At 41.6% G+C, this 6086-nt stretch overlaps 1 long non-coding RNA gene across 1 annotated transcript; it reads left to right on the forward strand.

The window, feature by feature from the left end:
• Nucleotides 1-4878: 4878 nt before the first annotated feature.
• Nucleotides 4879-5742, forward strand: LOC133780511 (uncharacterized). Its single transcript, XR_009869377.1, has 3 exons — nucleotides 4879-5287; nucleotides 5385-5571; nucleotides 5682-5742. It is a non-coding gene; the product is annotated as an uncharacterized LOC133780511 (long non-coding RNA).
• Nucleotides 5743-6086: the final 344 nt, after the last annotated feature.

The following is a 6086-nucleotide window of genomic DNA, read 5'->3' on the forward strand; positions in this document are numbered from 1 at the left end:
TTATATGGTTTTCTTGCTGGGCCTTGGATCACGGGTGCTACATGGTGCAGGTAAAGGCAAGGGTAAGCTGGACCTACCCTGATTTGGAGAGCTCTGGGGGTAGAATGTACATAGTCGGCTGCTCGACTGCCACAACCGAGGGATGATACAGGGACATGAGACCCTAAAATGCCTATTTTGCCATTAGAGTGGCATGTGGTTGTTTATAATCTCTGAAAATTTTGTAAACTGTTACTTAACCCTATTTTTGGGATCCCGTGTATCAAACACTTATTTAATTGGAAATTTATCTTTTATGACCAAAATATGTTAACCCTAGTTCAATAATTGTTTAGCGTCCCATTTTCTTTTACTAAATGACTTGATTAACAAGTCTTGCACCTTTACAAGCACACAGTGTAACGATCTTGGTTATCCAGGGCGTTACAATAGGATTCCTATCAAACATTGTGGATACTTTCAAAGATGTTTTGGTTGGACCGGATGAGACCAGACTGGTATGTGAGTTTCCTGATTTGTTCCCTGCGGATTTGCCAGGGTTGCTGCCACATCGAGATATCGAGTTCGTTATTGAATTTGTGCCAGGATCGAAGCCAGTATCTAGGACACCTTATAGAATGGCTCCGACAGAGTTGACGAAACTGAAGATTCAGTTGCAAGAGTTACTAGATTTGGGATTCATCAGACTGAGTTTTTCATCGTGGGGTGCTCCAGTGTTGTTCGTCAAGAAGAATGATGGATCTTTAAGGATGTGCATTGATTACAGAGAGTTGAATAAGTTGGCCATTAATAACAAGTACCCACTGCCTAGGATTGACGATTTGTTTGATCAGCTACAGGGGAAGATAGTGTTATCTAAGATTGACCTTCGGTCAGGCTACCACCAGTTAAGGATTAAAGAGGAGGACATAACAAAGACCGCTTTGTGCAGGAGGTATGGACACTTTGAATTCTTGGTCATGTCCTTTGGATTAACAAACCCCGCAACAACCTTTATGGACTTGATGACTAGAGTCTTCAAGGATTATCTGGACAAATTTGTGATCGTATTCATTGACGACATACTGGTGTACTCTCAGTCAGAGACAGAGCACGAGCACCATCTACGCTTAGTATTACAACGTTTGAGAGAGCATAGGTTATATGCTAAGTTTAGAAAGTGTGAGTTTTGGCTACCTAAAGTAACATTTCTGGGTCAAATTGCCAGTAAGGAGGGGATTCTATTGGACCCAAGTAAGATTGAGGCAATAAGAGATTGGCCCAGGCTGAGCAGTGTACCAAAAGTTAGGAGCTTTTTGGGATTGGTAGGGTACTATCAATGATTCGTTGAGGGATTCTCCAAAATAACTACACCATTGACTGAACTGACATGTTAGAAGACCAAGTATGTTTGGACATACAGGTGTGAGAATAGTTTCAAGGAGTTGAAGCAACAACTGATCACCGCTCCAATATTGAGTTAGCCATTAGACATTGAGAAGTTTGTAGTCTACTGCGATGCTTCTAGATAGGGTTTGGGGTGTGTATTGTTGCAAGCTTGAAAGATGATAGCTTATGCGTCGAGACAATTGAAGGAGTATGAGCAGAGGTATACCACACATGATCTGGAATTGGTAGCGATGGTATTTGCACTGAAGGTTTGGAGACATTATAAGCATGGCGAGAAGTGCAAAATATACACCGACCATAAGAGTTTAAAGTACTTCTTTACTCAAAAGGATCTGAATATGTGTCGGAGTTGTTGGCTGGAATTGGTAACGGATTATGATTGTGCTATTTTATATCACCCTGGCAAGGCCAATGTGGTGGCCGACGCGCTGAGTCGGAAGGGCCCAGGACAGTTGTTCAGTTCGAGGCAGATATCGGACAAGTTTGCTAAAGAGATGACTAGAGCAAGTATAGAATTGGTGGTTGGTCAGTTCACTAACATCACTCTTTAGTCTATGCTCCTTGAGAGGATCAAGGAGGCACAGTGGAAGGATCCACAGTTGAAAGAACACAAAGAGGGTGTCTTAGCTAGAGCGGTTAAAGACCTTTCTATTTCAGAAATGGGTTTATTGAGGTACAAAGGTCGGATTTGTGTTCCGATGGATTCCGGTATCCGGCGGGAGATCTTAGATGAGTCTCATACCACTCCATATTCTTGACATCCGGGTATGACGAAGATGTACCAAGATTTTAGAACTCTATATTGGTGGCCGGGAATGAAGAGGGATGTGGTGGATTATGTGGCCAAGTGTTTGACTTGTCAGTAGGTAAAGGTTGAACATCAGAGGCCAGCAAGGTTCCTGCAGCCTCTAGGGATTTTGGAGTGGAAATGGGAGGATATCACCATGGAATTCGTGGTTGGATTACCGAAGACTATGGGACAGCATGATTCAATGTGGGTGATTGTGGACAGGTATACCAAGTCAGCACACTTCTTTCCTATTAAGACAATTTATACTATGGAGCAGTATGCTGAACTATATGTGAAGGAAATTGTACGACTACATGGGGCTTTGAGGTTGATAGTATCCGACAGGGACCCCACTTTCACTTCCAAGTTTCGGGAGAGCCTGCAGAAGGCTATGGGCACACAGTTGCAGTTTAGTACCACTTATCATCCTCAGACGGATGAACAGTCTGAGATGATGATTCAGATACTAGAGTATATGTTGCGAGCTTGCGTGTTGGATTTTAGGGGATCTTGGAGTAAGTATCTCCATTTGATTGAGTTTTCGTACAATTACAGTTATCAAGCGACTATCGGAGTGGCTCCATATGAGATGTTATATGGGAGGAAGTGCAGATCACCCATCCATTGGGATGAGACGGGTGAGATGCGGTATCTAGGTCTTGAGGTTTTTCAGAGGACCAATGAGGTGATTGAGAAGATTATAGCTCGAATGCTCGCCTCCCAGAGTTGGCAGAAGAGTTACTTAGACTTGAGACATAGGAGTGTAGAATTTCAGGTCGAGGACCATGTGTTTCTCAGAGTTTGTCCCTTGAGAGGGGTGAAACGGTTTGAGTTAAGGGGCAAGTTGAGCCCTAGGTTTGTTGGCCTCTTTGAGATTCTGGAACGGGTTGGAGAGGTAGCTTACAGATTGGCAATGCCTCTAGCTCTATCAGGGTTCACAATGTGTTTCATATATCCATGCTCTGGAAGTATGTATTAGATTCTACGCACGTGCTGAGTTATGAGAACTTGGAGCTGAGTCAGGATTTATCATATTAAGGAAACTGGTTTAGATTCTTGACCGAAAGGATAAAGTCTTGCGGAGCAAGACCATCACCTTAGTGAAAGTGTTGTGGAGGAACATCAAAGTGGAAGAGGCGACTTGAGAACTTAAGACATATATGCGGGATTGGTATCCCGAGTTATTTAGGTAAATTTTGAGGATGAAATTTCTATAAGGAGGGGATAGTTGCAGCATCCCAAATTTGCTAGTAAGGCTTAGGGCCTTGATTAGCGTGCCAGGAGGGCAATACTTGATTTAATTATGCTAATATGTGAATTTAATGATTATGTGATTAGAAATGCATGTTTAGGTGAATTAAATATGCATGTGGGCCCTATTTGGCTATAAGGGGCATATTTATAATTTGAACCTATTGAGGGTATGATTTTGAGCTTTGTGCGGTGTTTCCAGCATGAGGAGATCCTTTCTTGTGGTATTAGTGGAAAGTCGAGTGTGGTAGTTGATATTTAATTGAGGTTGGTAACCGTTAGTAACCATAGTGTTAGTGGTGTTACTGAAATAAGAAGGGAAAAGTGGTATTTTTGTTAGAATGGTGAAATGACCTAGCTACCCTTGAGGTTTAGTGTATGGCTTAGTTTGAGGAGGTGTAGAATAGTCTTTTGGTGTTAAAATTAGACAAACCCACAGGTGAATGTTAGCTTTCACGTTCTAGGCTTCTCAAGAGTCCCTTGGTCATTTGGTTCAAGTTTTCAAGAAGAAAGAGGAGAGCACAAGACTAGGCAGCTTGTTTTTTTGAAGGAAATTGGAAGTAAATTCAAATTGAGGAAGAGATTAGCAGCCATCCACACCTAGGAATTTTGAATTTGGGAAGAAGGTAAGAATTTCATTTCAGGTTATAGGTCATTTTCACTTGTTCTTGAGAGTTTGGGTTTGATTGTTGAAAACAAGATTTTTGGCTTGCTATTTGTGAAGTTCAAGCTTGGGAAACTGAGGATTTAATCTTGGAGTGGGAATGGAGGCAGCCGAGGGTTGAAATTCTGCTCTAAAGGTAAGGATTCCTTTAAGATTTTTTTGAAAAGTTTCTGGTTTGGGTTAAGCTTTGTGCAGTTTTAGATCATTGAGTGATTTGGAGTATGGATGTGAGTTTGGGTTTGTTTTTTATGCATATGTGTTGTTTATGTAGTTTATTGGGAGTTTTGGGTCCAATTGGGACTTGGGTAATCTCAGGGAATGTTTTGGGTAAGCTTGGATTATGAGAAATGGTGGAAAAACCAATGTTCGTTTCTAGGTTCTATAGGGAGCGCTACAACACTGCTCTTTGGATGCTATACCGCTAGGGGTCCTTCTGGGTTCTGTAAGTAGCGCTATAGCGCTACTCCTTGGGCACTAGGCAAAATTCAGGAAGGTAAATTTTCAGTTTTTGAGAATTTGGTCTAGGGGCTCGGGGGTCGATTCCACCACCATGTTTGGTGGAATTGGAGTTCCTGAGAGCATGCACTACACCAAACACCCATTACCATAACACATCATTATAATACTATTTAAAAAGAGTTATGGTATATTATCAAAGTTTCAGGCGGCAAGTTTTAGGCACCCCTTTCCCGTGTACCCATTTCCCATATACCCATTTCCAATCTCATTTTCTTTAATCTTTCTCCTCCTAGTATACTCTCCCGTGTCTCATTTTCCCTGGTATACCCATTTCCCTTTGACCCATTTCCCGTAGACCTATCTCTCTCGGTCTCTCACTCCCCTTCACGGAAGACAAATCCTGAGAAGGGCTACACCACATTTGAAGGCGATATAGGAGGCACATCTCCTCTCTCTCGGATCTCTTTCTCCCACCAGACCTCTCTCCTTCCCTCTTTCTCTCTCACCTGTCTTTATGGAGCCCGACCTTCCCCTACACGCCCTGGCTAGGGATCTTCAGAGGCCGTCGACGGGCCCAAGCTCTCACACGACACCAGAGGTGAACAACGACATCGAAGACCAGCTAGCTCCATCAGACTTCAGTTCGATCATTCTTCGTCGCCCAGGGTTTCTTGACTGCCTTTCTCTTTCTCTCACTCAGGGTTTCTCCAATTTGTGTCCCTCTCTCAATTACAGTAAGCTTTTTTTTTAATATCCATTTTTGTATTTATGGGGTATTTTTATGCTCCGATCACTCTATTGTGCTCATAATTTATTGTGTTTTTTTTCCAGTCTCACTTCATTACAAATATGGTTGGAAAAAGTTGATTTAGGGCTTGAAAGCTGTGCAAGATGCAGTTTCTAAGCAGAAAAAACTGACAAGTGCATTTTATAATGAATGTATGAAGCTGCGGCAAACTAGTGAACCTGAGGCTCCACAGGAGGTTGCAGGAGCTAGTAACATAGATCTACTCCATCCGTAAGTTTGTTTTGATCTGTTTTTCTCATATTTCTATTCTTGTTTAGAACAGATTAGTGGGATAAAGTGTTTTTCTCAATTTGATATAATTTCTGTTTCTAATTTTGCAGTTCCACCATGCCAGTGACATCAACTGTTCAAACACCACTATTGTTTAGAGGCACCCTTAAAGAATATCAGCTGAAAGGTCTTCAGTGGCCGGTCAATTGTTATGAGTAGGTTGATAAATGCAACACATATTTAAATTATACATATAATTTCTCCTTTCTGTTTTTTTATTTTTCTTCTTTTTCCGATTGCTTATTTGGGAAGTTTTGTCATTTGTAGGGTTTGAATGGCATTCTTGCTGATGAGATGGGCCTCGGAAAAACCATTCAGGCTATGGCATTTTTGGCTCATCTAGCGGAAGTAATTACTTAGCTTGGTTTCTGGCTTTTCTTTGGTGTAACTTGGGATACTAACTTTAATTTTTAAATTTCTATTTTTAATCCAGGATAAAAATATATGGGGACCTT

This window comes from Humulus lupulus, chromosome 5 (assembly GCF_963169125.1).
Source record: "Humulus lupulus chromosome 5, drHumLupu1.1, whole genome shotgun sequence".
Lineage (NCBI taxonomy): Eukaryota > Viridiplantae > Streptophyta > Magnoliopsida > Rosales > Cannabaceae > Humulus > Humulus lupulus.